This window comes from Parus major, chromosome 8 (genome assembly GCF_001522545.3).
Source record: "Parus major isolate Abel chromosome 8, Parus_major1.1, whole genome shotgun sequence".
In the NCBI taxonomy this organism is placed as follows: Eukaryota; Metazoa; Chordata; class Aves; order Passeriformes; family Paridae; genus Parus; species Parus major.
In genome coordinates this window covers 20,136,460-20,150,276 of record NC_031777.1, presented here as the reverse complement: position 1 = coordinate 20,150,276, position 13,817 = coordinate 20,136,460, and positions in this window count along the sequence as shown.

Below are 13,817 nucleotides of genomic sequence, written 5' to 3'. Positions count from 1 at the left end.
CAGCTCTTACAAAATTTGAAACTTCCCACAGCTACTAAAGAAGTGAGCAGGTAGGACAAGACAAATACATTGGCTTTCCAAAACAGCTGCAGAGCAGAAGCTCTGTTTGTGACAGTCACTGCTGCCCGAGGATTTCCCAGGAAGGAGGGGGTGGTTTATTTGCTGCCAAATATTTCCTGAGCAGGTTGAGTTGATCTCCATGGCTGGTGTAGCTGTAACCCAGGGCAGGGAGCTGCTCTCCACTCTGACAGCTTTTCACTCAGGGCTTGCACTCAGGAGGCCACGTTGAGCATTATTCTGGGTAAATATGGAAGGAATAGGGTGTGCTGATAAAAGTTGTTTTGCAAATGAGCTGGGTTGTGAGGTGTTATTAGGAGTGTTTTTTTCTTGAGACATTACATGTGCAGTGCTGGCTTTCTACTACTGACACATTTCAGAATATCTTCACTTGTGTGGGCTATGCTGTCTCTTGAGCAGGCCTGGAGTTTCATATGCATCTTCAGGATAATGAATGTATGTTGTATTTATTTCCCTTTTTGGATCTTTTTTCTTTGTATTAGAAATCCTTTCACTTTGTTTTAAATCATTTAACTAACGTAGATCTTGAAATGTCATGAGGATTAGCTTAAATATTTTTGCTATGCTTGCTTTGAAGATGTAGAATATTAAAGTGCTAAGATTAAAATATGGGCTGTGAAGAAAGTGCTGCTGATTGAAATTTTAGAGGCAGCATGTTAGATAACACTGAGTTTGTTATTTAAAGGTAAAATCAAAGCCATGGAGAACTGCAAAGTATGAATAGTAGAGAAAACTTCTTAATGACTTTGTAGAAAACAATATGTCTCTCTTTTATGGATGCTTAAAAGCCCTTAAGGTTTGATATAGATTAGAATACTTGAGGGATTGTGATGAGAATGGCAGTCAAAGCCCATCTTTTGGCCTGAGACTATCTTGTGTTGTTGTATATGACAGATATAATTGATGCTTTATGGTTTTTTTTTGTTGTTTTAAATTTTGATCCATACATGCAAAACCGATAGAATAAAGACACAAGAGCTTTACTCTGTGCATTTCACCCCCCAGAGGATAAGGAAATGCAGATGAACAGGCTTTAGATGGAAGGGTTATAAATTTTCCTCTAAATCAAATACCATTTTGCAGAACAGTATGGCACAGATATTAATAGGTTAAAGCATCCTGCTAAATATGCTGTTAAACCTCTAGGAGGGGAAAAAAAAATCACAGTTTAATTTCAGTTTTCTTCAGGGGGTACAAGTATATGGATTGTGGTGTTGTATTCTATGCAGCAGATATAAAACCCATGTGGCAAATTTTCTTTCATTAATAAAATATTTGAATGGAAACTTAATAATATATATGCATACAGATTGATGTGTTTCTAGTTTTTCTCTTTCAACAGAGAACATATTAAAGTGTACCTCAAAAACAGTATTAATGACTCTTTTGCAGAATATACAATAAACATTTAAAATGTTTCCTCTGTTAGTTTCTTCTGCAGCCACATTTCAGAAGGTTAAAAACTTCAAGTATGAAATGCTGCCTTCTGTTTTGAGCAGGGCTTTTTTTTTGTTTTCTCCCCCAAGAACTGAGAATATTTTTGACTAATTGGAAATGAGTTTTTGTGTTCCCCAAGCAACCTGCAATATCAATTATTTGCATAGCCTTAGTCTTACTGTGTATCATCTGCTATTGTGTGTTCTCAGGAAGGCAGTAGGTCTTGGATGAGCTGGAACATCTCCAAACAGTCTAAGTGGTACCTTAGATCAGTTTGATTCTGTGATTTACAAAATCAGCATAAAGATGGAAGCAAATCTATTTTTATTTTAAACATTATTTTACCACACTTCATCTGACGTAGAATAATCCTCGTAACACATTCTGAGTAGGATGCTGGAAGGATGTTCTAAAAGAAAGGAGAAAATATGTTCTCAAAGGGACCAGCACTTCTGAAGAGAATGAAAGGCCAATGAATAGTTGTTCAGTGTTTCTTCTGCCTTTTCCTTCACTTTTCTCCAGAGATTTTGCAAGTATCTTTTGACAGAATATAGCTGTCAGTGCTGTAAAAAATAGAGTGCTTGTACCTTGCCAAATATGTGATGTCATAGTGCCAAAACTATCAATAATATGTATTTTCTATTTTAGAGGGCTCCCTAAATCATGAAATTGAGTGAAAATCTAAATTCTTGATTCCCTGCAGGCCTAGGCAGAATTTAAGCACTATTTTTGTTGATTAGTTAAATAAACTGATGCCTTATGTGAGAGACTGCTGGATTTGAGAACTTCTAACTGGGGTGAGAGGTTTGCAGCATGAAAATATCCAGAGATGGCAGCAGTGGGTGAAGAGCCTTGTATTGGCCAGGAAAGCCAGGTAGCAAAATCAGGACGATATACAGCATGTATTGATTGTGTACTTGGTAAGCTAGCCTTGGATCTTTCTGCTGTACTGGATATTTTCCTATAGACAGGCGGCTCAGACTCCCCTTTGGTTCACTACAAGGTTTCAGTTTGAAGTTACGAGTCAATATTGATGATCTAACTTGGCATCTGGTGGGTAGGTGCACCCTTTATGAGACTTTGGCAAAGGAAAACTCTAGGAAGAGGTGGTCAGTGTTGGAAGTCCCTTTTATGTACCGCCACAAAGCTTATTCAGATGCTGCAGCAATGACAAGAGGGTGCCATCCTGGCAGATGGGCAGCAGTGAAACTGTGTTGAGGGTTTTTTACCCAGGGTCTTGCCTGACATTTATTACCTTAGTAATAAATCTTCTTCCCAGACTTGTATTACACATTAAGTGACTTGTATACAGAATCCAGTGCTTTGCCAGCAGCAGCCAACAATTAAAGCTCCTATTGGAAGCAACTGGAGGAGAAGAACACTGCTCAAGCTTCACTGGTGCATGTGGGTGACTTCTACACCCATCCTAGTTTAGCTTTCCAGGATAAAACAGGTAAACTTCAAACTTGCTTGACGTTTCAAAACCCTCACGTACAGCTGGATACCTTCACTGGTGTCCACTGGTAACCTGCCATGGCCAAGCTGAACATGTGAGATGGAGATGCCCCCATGGAAGAACACCCCAGGGTTGTTGTTATGCTCTCTTTGAAGGTTTGCAGAGGCCTCTTTTTCCCCAGCAGATGTTCTGCAGCTGGCTGTTACACAGGAAGGAAGCAGCAATAACTCTTTCCCTTGTTTTCAACGAAACAGATTTTTACCAGAAGAGTTGTAAGTATCTACCCTTGGCAGTGTGTGACCACAGAAAGTGATTGTATGAGATCTTCAAAGACATGGCTTATGAAGTTTTGTAGCAAGCTAAAGGCATCATTTTAGCTAAGGGCGGGGGGAGTCATTAAGTACAATGGAAGCACATTAATTTGTGCAGTAATCACTGTCCCCATCCACCTTCATTCTGAAGACTAATCAAAGTCTTAGCCGCTCAAAATAACAAAAAACAAAAAAAGTAATTGATATAAAAGATGATAATGAAATTCTGTAGTAGAAGAAGAAAAAGGGTTAGGGCTGTGTCTGAGGCTTTGCTTTCGGGCAAGTCACTTGATTACTGAGAAGAATAAGAGCTATAATAGGTGAAGGCTGTAATCTTTCTAAAGAAATAAATTCTGTCAAAAGCTTCCCTATGAGGTTCTGAGTGTTAAGCTTGGGGAAAGAAAATCTGGAATTAACTCAATTAGTTATATAAGCATATGTGACTATTCTTTTCCTACAGGGAGCATGCTATAAATGGAGTCAATCCAGAATGGCTCAAGGGCTTTTTGGTTTGTTTAGCTTTTATCAGCTTGTAAGGGTCACTTGTGAACTTATAGCTTCAGAGAACGATCACATGGAGGGTCTCTGGCAAATCTTGGAAAGACACAAATCTGAAAATTCTCATCAATGACAGTCTGTTTCTCATCTGTTGCTTAGAAGGACAGGAATTTCCAACTGATTTGAAATTTCACTCATCAGGGTGTTTGAGGATCAGCTATGGGGCACACAAAGAGACAGCATTTTTCTCAAAAGACCTTCCCAGGGAGGATCACAAAAAGATAATTAATTCCAAAGGACAACAGTTCCAGTGAGAATTCACTTTTCTCATATGTATGTTATGAACTGCTGCCATAGCAGGACTGAGTGATAAAAGTCAAATGACACAACAGATGAACTTAGGGGAATTTTGAAAATGAAATGGAAAACATATGGAGGCAATATGAATGTCTCCCTAGTGTGAGGATCCAGACTAGATCATTACAAAGGGGTGGTACCTCCTTCCTGTGATCTTGCATCATGTTTGGCTAGTCACTGACAGGAGTATTGCCGTGATTTCTATCCCCCAGCTCTGCAGAAAAGGCAGGCCTTCTCCAGAAACTGAAGGATCCAATTTGAATCATGACTCTGACAATCGAGAGCTTATTTATTTTAATCACATGCATTTTTCTGTGGTATATTTCCTAATAACTGTGAATACTTCAGTGGAAAACATCAGTTATTTCCAACAGTTAACTGAAGTGGAAAATTCAGATAGACAAGCCCATTCTATTATTTCATTCCAACAAGAAATGGAAGATTGGCTCTTGGTCCATATTCAACATGCTACTGGTATTTGCTCTAGGATGCCCAATGTCTATTATTCCTTTATTACTCTTCCTCTTGAGAATGATTTCACAGTAAGACAAGACAGGCCCAGGTGATCCTGGCTGCCTCAGTATGTTATGACAGGTTTTGCTTTATAATCTAACTGAAGATGTGGTCTATACCATTGAATGCTAATATTTTTTTAAATTATTTTTATGGTTGTTTTTTTAAAAAAATAAAAAATAATTTGGTTGGGCTACAAGTAACATAGGAATATGAATGCAATATCTGATTCAATTTGTAATCTAGACTGGTGGAGGTATTTGAAAATGTAAAAATACAATAATGTCTGGCTAAATCAGGCTGAGTTCAGATATTCTGTGCTATAAGAATGGTGCACTTGAGACTACTGAAAAGGAGAGGAGAACAGCAAGGTTAGAGAGGGCAAGTTATAAAGCTCTGACTTGGAAAAGTAATTCAATCTTCTCACCTGCAGTCACTGTTAAGTACAAGCCATGAATTGCACTGTTGTAGTTCTGAATGGCATTTAAGAACTGCAGTGAGCTGCTGTACCCAACCAAATACCATGAAGGGGAATGGAGGTCAGTGTATGTGCTTGGGTGCCTTTTGAATTTGTCACTTGAAAGTGTACATTCTCTGAATGCTGCTGCATGTGTGCTCCCCAGCAAAAGCATTCAGTGAGAATTGGAGGGTTCATTGCTAACACGTTTATTTTCCTATGTTATTTTATGTTTCGTTGCCCTCTGCTGAAATCTTGAGCAAAATGTACTAACTTTCCTCCCATGGCAGTGGTTTGCCTTTGAACCTCAGGAGGAAGGCCATGGCTGTAGAAATTTGAGCACTCTGTCTAATAGCACAGCATAACCCCATCACAAATAATCTGTCTTGGAGGTTGCTAGTGCCAGGCTCTAACATTGTTCTTGTGTTCTGTGATTGCTACAGTGCTGTTTGAACTACAAATGCTGTTTATTAACCTTTTGGGAAGGTTCCCTCTCTCTTACTTTCCAAAACAAATCTAAGTGCTCACTATTTAAATTCTTACTTCATTAGGTAACTAAGCCATTAAAGTCTGTGAGACAAATACCATGAAATAATTTTGAGGGATAGTGTGAAGAAACTGAAATGTGTTCACAGCCACAGAAGAGGAGCTAATTATATGAGGACTTTATATACATACACCCACAGACATACATGTGTGCACAAAACCAGACAAATACATGTACCCACGCTAGTGGCTAATTGTGCTGTAGATCATATAATAATCTCAGCTCTTTTGGATCCTTCTTCTGGGTTGCAGTGTCCATATAGAAATATCTGATGTGAGATTTGCTAATCCAAGATGAAGAGAGAAACCCTTCTAGTTTGTCAGGGCATGCACCTAGGAATATTTCTGTTATACGATTCTTATCAGTATTTCAAATACCAAGATATTTTTAATTAAGACAAAAAAAGCTTTATAGCATCTTTTCTCCCGTGGTTCTCTTACAGCCTGCAGAACAGCACTGGTTGCAGGGGAAAATACCCTTGTTTTTCTTTAAAATTAACAGTTCTATTTACAACTGATTATTGGTAGTACTCTGTGCAAGGAGAAGGAAGCAAGGATCCTGTTACATGTGGGTATCATGGATAATCCCAAAGAATAATACTGTGTGAACACTAGAGTACACTTGAGGCTAAAGCAGAATAATCTCCTAATGGGGTATTTGCTGCTCAAGACAAGTGGCTCTCCTGATGATAATATAATTAAGAGCTTTTTTTAATAACCAAGCCTGACAACTTTACACTTAGTGTCACTACTGGCCCTTGCACAAAAGGTACTTTGATGTCTGTGTAAATAGTTGCCACCATTCCTTGAATTTCTGTATGGTGCTGTGCAGGTGTCCAGTTTGCAGCTCAGGCAGCGCTGCTTTTCTGACATGTCATGAACACTCAGTCACAAGTAACAGGCAACAGCACAGATCTGGCATAGAAGATGTTTAAATAACTTTTTCTTAGAAAAGGATTCTGTTCCAGCAGAGCAAACTGTTAGATTTATTTGCATTCACCTCACTAAAAATGCATGTACTTACTGTGAAAGTACACATTGGGTGACATGACCACCTAGTGGGGCTTGTTTTTTCAATGTGAAAATAATTTGCTTTTGGAATAAGATGTTCCAGTACTGACATTGCAGCCTGAAGTGAGAGCTGAAAGAGCCAATATAAACCTGGGCTCAAAGAGATGTGGCTTGTTTTGGGGTTTTTTTTGTGATTTCATCATATGCAGTATGATCAGCCACTATAGTTAATGTCCAAAATTCCTAAACTGTTTAGGAGCAGATCCTGACTTCTGTGAATTGCTTTATAGCACATCTAGGAACTTCCTGAGCAGTTCTTCGAGTTTTCTTTCTCAGGACTAAATCATAATACTGTTTACTTGCATTTCAGCCACAATAAGGAAACTTTCTGACTAATCTTGGAATAGGTGAATTTAGACTGTTCCTGTAAATAGATTCATGTTTTGTTTGAGAATGTTTTCCAGTGTGTTTCACACATCACTGAAAATTCTTTTGTAGTTTTAGAAAGAAAATGCAAATGTGTGCTAAGCACTTGAACAAATGCCTCCTTGAAACACTAATTAAATTAATACAGAAAATAAATTAAAATATTTAAAACTTTAAATTTCCATCTGTGTGTTAACAGTTTTGTCTCATGGTCTTCTCTCTCTCAGGTTTTTCCATGCAACTCGCAGAGTCCTGACCTAGTTTTGTTTTGCCTCATGAAAGTTTAGTCATTATTTTTGTCAACTGCAGCAAGTTAAACAGAAATGCTGGCTTTTTGTAGATTTTTGCTTTCTCCCCAGCTGATTTATATTTCCTCTAAAAACCCATCTCCCCTTGCTGTATCAAAATGCCTTTTTCCCAGCATTTACCTTGGCACACAGATATGGGGCTATGTGGGTGATCTCTGACACTATTCTGGTTTGGGCATGGTCAGCATCCTTGCCACTGCTTTGAGCTGGCTTGGAGACAGGGAAGTAAGGATGAAGGAGAGCAGGAGGGGGCAGGTGGAGGGTTGGGGAGAATCCCACATATTTCTGCAGCTATTCTCTAGGAGAGACAGGATACCATGATAAAACTCCAAAAGCTTTGTTCAAAGTACAGCAGAGCTCCTGTTTGAAATATATTTGAATCTAAATTCTTCTGCCCTTCCACTGAACTTACTTTAGCAGTGTGTGTTTTGACTGTGCAAAAGAAAAGCTTCAAGTGATGCAAATAATGGCCTTCTGAAACCTGGATAGAAATAAACTGGGCACACTCTAGAAATGTAAATGTCACTAAAATCTCAAGTGGGTTTAAGAAACTGCTTTGAAAATTCACAGATTTGCTCTCACTTAGCCAGGCCTTCTGTTGGGGAAGCTGTGTTAAAGGAAGAGATTTTCACTTTAGCAAAACAGTCTCCATTTCTGTTTGTAAAAACAGAATTAAACACAAATCTGTCAGCTCTTCACCCAGCCCTGATGCTGCTCTGTTGAGCTGTGCCAGTCAGTGCCCTGGTGCCTTTACCCTTCTAGTGCAGAGCTGCTGTCATCTTGGAGGAATTCCTGATGCTTCACTTTGTGGGATTTAAAAATAGTAACCAGGAGAAGGAAGAAAATGCTCTTAAAGTTGCAATAGGGTAATTTTCTGATTGTCATTTTTCTTTATCACCCCACCATCTATTAAATATTCCAAGACCTTTAGTCCCAGCTGAAACCTGTAACTAATGTTACAGCCCTTAGCACTCCACAGCAACAGCAGCAAACTGCATGGTTCACAGGAGGAGAGTGTGACAGCAAAGCCTGATGTCCTTGATGTTTCCAAAAGGGAACTCTACTGGTTGCTATTATATTAAACTAAGATTTTTACAGGGCCACAACAATGTGCAGTTCTCTTTATTCTTATCAGGAAAAGATAGAGAAATGTTAAATTGCAAAGCAAATTGTCCAAAAATACAAAGGCAATGTCTGAGCTATGAGCTGAAAAAGCTGTCCCTCCTTCCTCCCACTTAACTTCTGACCCAGCTGCCTCTCAGGTGTTCATGACTTCACCTAACAGTCAGGTTTATTTCTTCCTTCTAATGAAAACTCTCAAAAGATGTTGATTTATACCAGGAAGGATATAAATATAATCCTGGACAAACTTCAGTGGATCTGGCCATTTCTCCCATGGTATCTGCTTCAGGAATGATAATTCATTAAGGGAATTAAAGGAGAGCATTAGTCCAATATAATAAAATCTCCCTCTCCCAACTCCAAAGCTATGCAAATCTACTTCAGGGGCTTTTAACTACAAAAGATAATTTCAGATTAATAAAATAGAGGGACTCTATGTTTGTAGATAGGTGTTGCATTTAGTGTCACACACAAAAAAATTTATGCAATCCATATACTCTGACACTTAGTGCTAGCAGCCATCCTGTTTGCATCTGAACCCCCTGAATTTAAATTAAACCAATCCTTAAAATACTTCATGGACCTCATCCTGACAGCTTGCTTCCATGACTGTTATACAAAAAATTACAAAATAGGTGTAAAGTAAATCTTAGCTACTAATATGTGGGTTTTCCACTCAGTGAAATCTGGTACTGCAGTTTCTGCAAATGCTGTTGTAAATTTTATTAAAATGGAAAGCCAGACACAGTAAGTTTATCTCCAACTATAAAATATTTTCTTTATCAAGTACTGTAGCATTATAAAGAGACAAGTGAGCTATGGGAAGAATTATGTCACATCTTGATAAGGAAAATCCTAGAAGGTCTTGAAAACAATAAAAATGTTATAAAACTGTATTAAGGTGTGGATAATAAATTACAAGCCATTTTTAAATTTAATGCTTTCTGGTTGATTAAGAAATACTGTAGTTTTATTGAGATTAACAGTAATTCTAGTAATTTGTGGCTGGGGGAAAATGAAGAGTGTTACTCACCTGAGGATGATTAAAACTATTTTCTTTCCAAAATGTTTTCTATTTAAAATATGTCTCTCTATGCTTATTTTTTCTTGTCCTGGATGTTGAAATGCAATACTACTTGTACTTCTGGTGCAAAAGAAATAGGTTTTTATGTGACCTGCTAACACTGCTCTCAATATATGAACAGACAGAAAAATGAGATGCTGATGATCATCTTCAAAATATAGGGGCAGGAAAGGTCTTTATTTGTCATGCATATAAATTTTAAAGATCTGCATTATGAAAACATTTCACTTGGATGTTTTCAAATTGGCTGAACCCAAGGTCTGATTCCTTTGCTCCTGAGATGTAGGCTATAATTATAGAGCAATCTTAACAAACTTCTCCTGGAGATATGGAACTTGCTTCCAGTGAAAACTTTGCAAAACCTGGTATTTTACACCAAAGGCCACTGTGTCCATAAAATCTCTTACTTGGCTTAGAGTGATCTATGGCAGGATTGCATTGCTTATAAAAAGGGTTTTTTTAAAAACAGTCAGATTACCAAATCTTAGTGTTTTGACACTATAGTGGATGTGTGAATCTTCAGCTTTCAGTCTGGGGAAGCTGTTAACAGAGGGCTTAATGACTTTTTGAAAATTCAAAAACAACTTTGAACAAAACATCAGAGTCACCAGAAGCCATAAAATATCAAAATTAATTAACTAGGTTGCCTAATTTCCTAATGGACACTCTTATGCCATTCACTGTAATATGACATCTTGACATTAAAGATGATTACTGTTTTATAGGAAATAAAGTGAGTCACAGGGAAAAGAATTAATGTGTCCTTTTATGCTGCTGTCCAATATTAGGTGCCTAAGATTTTTATTTTTTTTTTTTTTGTTCAGAGCAGTCAGCATTATCTATAAATTAATATGATCAAAATGTAACTCCTATTACCTTCAATTGCAGCTGCAGGTACCCAGTACATTGATAAATAAGCCCTTATGTTTTCAAATTGAATCCAGAAAATGAGGAAAAATAATACCAGAGCCTAGGTATTAAATCAGAGACCATTGCAGTGGACTTCTGTTAGAAACAAGTTCAAAATCCACCTCTTCACAGCTGCTTTCAATGATTTAAATCATCAGACTTCTGCAGCTTTTCTTTAAAACCACATCTCATTCATTGGATCATATTTCCCAGTAAATGAAGCAGTGATCCTGTAGGAAACATCATATTAATGCAATGCTGATTCACACTCATCTTTTGCAAGTTTCATTTTTTGAACTAGAAAAGAGTGGACAAATGGAAAAAAAAACCCAAAACCCCAAACCTCACTCCTCACTCCAACTAAAAAAAAACCCAAATGAACCTAAAACCAAACAACAACCCACAACCTCAAAGCTTCCTCTGGGGAAAGAATGGTGTGATCATGTTAAGCAATTAAGCAGTTCTGAGATCTGTATACTCAGGCTGAATTCCTGTATTTTTTTGATCTTGTGTTCAGTGCTGCAATTTTGATTTCAAGGTTGCTGTTTGGTCCAACAAGGCAATATTCACAAGTTCTTTAATTTATTAAACACCTTAAGATCCCCTTATAAATGCATCTTTTTATCTTCTAGTTCACTATTACACAGCAGTGTAGACAAGTGTCAAAGGCAAAACCTGTCAGCTGTAAATTTTGTTAATTAAAACAATTGCACAGGTTAGATTTTGTTAAAAATTTGTATGAGAGCTGTCAGATGTTCCAAAACATGCAAAGGTGTTTTCCTTGAGTATATGTGTGAATAGCTGGAGATGGGCTCTTCAAAGTATGGCAACGCTTTGCTACTGGCAACTTTTATGGGTGAAAATAAATTCAACAACAAAATATTTTCTTCACTTTATATCCAGTGGAGCAAAGTCTGTTGGCATTAGGGCACAGCAGGATGGCTGGTTAGAGCCCCTGAAGGCTCCAAGGAGAGTGTGGATTTACAGGGCAGTAGGGTAGCAGTTTATTTGGATTCAGAGGAGTAAAAGCTCATGATTCCAGATCTATAAGCAGCTTTTGCTGCTGCTCATGCTGTGGCTAGGTAAGACATCAAATTTGCTAAGAACAGAATTTCACAGAGAGAATCTGAATGGAAGGAGTAGAGCTGGATTTCAGTATAGTTCAACTATAACTCAGGAATCAAGTACAGAATGGGATTTAAAAACAGGAATTAGGTGTTTTTTGTGACTTTCTGATCATCTTCTGTAAAACTCCCCATATGATACCTTTGCTACCAAGAAAATGTCACTTACATTTGTGGTTGCACAAATCAAATTCTTTTCTGCATGTCTAAACATTGTGGCCATAACTGAACAAAATATATCCAAGACAGGAAAAAAAATCTGTGAAAACATTTTTTTTTTATTCCTAAAATTATGGTAATCATGTTAAAGATTGATTTACAGCACGCTAAAATAATGCTGATTCATGTAATTTCCTGAAACAAGACCACCAGTTACACTTGAGGCTAGTTGATATCCCATTTTGTGATGGTGTGAGCAGGATCTTGCTGAACAAGGTGGCTTAAATCTGACACTGCTGGGGTTGAGACCCTCTAGATGTTACATGAGAGTGGTGTAAAAAATCCACCCTTCCCTCCCCTGCCCTGCACCAAAATTAAGTCACTCCTGAATTAAATATATTTGTCTTTTCTGCTGCACTTTTAAAGTTTTCCTTTCAAGTGCAAAGAAACATTAGATAAACCCTTTGGATGGAAGAGAGAGAGGTTTGGTTGTTTTTGTTTTGGGTTTTTTTTTAAATACAAACCGTTTGGATAATGACAGAGCTTAGCCCACAAAAACAGGCTGGATCTTTGGAGGAAGGAGGCAGGGTATGTCTCTGCTTCTTCAGTTCAGGACAAGGTATTAAGGTATTCCCCTAAGCTGAAAGTCTGCTTTTAAATTTTGTTCCAATTTAAGGCTTTCAATACCATGATTGAAGTTGTTTTCGGTTCCTTTTCCTAAGCTGCTTTTATGTGCACAGCTGTATTCTCCAGGATAAAATCTCATTAGAGGATAAACTGACATGGCCATAGACTGTGAAACGGTATCAGTATTTTTGTGATGTTCGTTACATCTCATAAAACCAGTGGGAGTGTAAAGCATTGATAACAGAGCAAAGAATGTAAAAACTTTATAGTGGAGAAACCAAATGCATCCTTGACTGAAGAACGTACAAGAAATACCTATTGACCACCCATATCCTCTACTCAGCAGCTACCTGCAAATGACAGTGCATTTTCAAACATATCATTTAGCTTTTGAATGCCCTTCAGAACATTACTGGTAGGTTTTCTTCTTCTGGAGACTGCAGCAAGTTTTACATTTGTTTATAGTACTATTTTTATACAGGCAAAACATCTGGTGGCATAAGCAGACACAGCACTCTTCAGAGTTGCTTAGTCTGTTTATTAATTAGAGGAAAGCTGTCTGGGACAGACACTGTTCTGCTCTAAGCATGTGGGGGTTTTGGTTTTTGTTTTGAGTTTTTTCCCCCTGCATTTAAAAAAATCCACTGTTTTTGTTAAACACATTTAATAGAAAAAACAAATTAAGAATAACAGACGACATACAATTTTTCATTTATATTTAAAAAGCCCAACAATTTGTAGTTTAGTATAAAATGATCACTGGTTAATGACCATCTTTGAAAACAGACACCTGAAGCTCTCAGATGAGCATGCATTGAAAATAAAATGTCAACAGTCTGAAAAGATTACTGATTTGGTGGGGTTTGCTTTTTTCTGCTTTCAGGAACTTCTACAGACCTTTGTGTTTTAATCTCTGAATATTCATGCAGTGTTAGGTGTGGACAAAACTTGGTTTTATTTGTTTATTTATTTATTGAAAATAATGTTTAGTTGAAAGAAAGTTGTGAGGCCTTGATTTGAGTGTTTGTGTGTGCGTATTACAATGGGGCTGGGGGAAACAGCAGGACATGCAAGGTCTGCAAGGGCTGTGTGGCTGTGCTAAATTGTTACCATGACACTGAGTAATAGTGAGGGGATGAGCTGAATTTCAAATAGCAGGAATGGTGCTGAGCAATCCTTGTCTCCTGCCGCTGAGACATGCAGAAGTATTCCATGACTAAACCCTTTTTTTTTTATTATTTTATTTTAATTTCTTTAAATGGATCTGAGTTGTCCTGCAGCTGAATCAGGTTCAGATGAATTATTCTGAGAAGGAAGCTGGGCAGGGCAATATATACTGGCTCTTTCAGTAATGTGCACATGGCAAACTTGCTTTAAGCTGTAAGGATATTCTG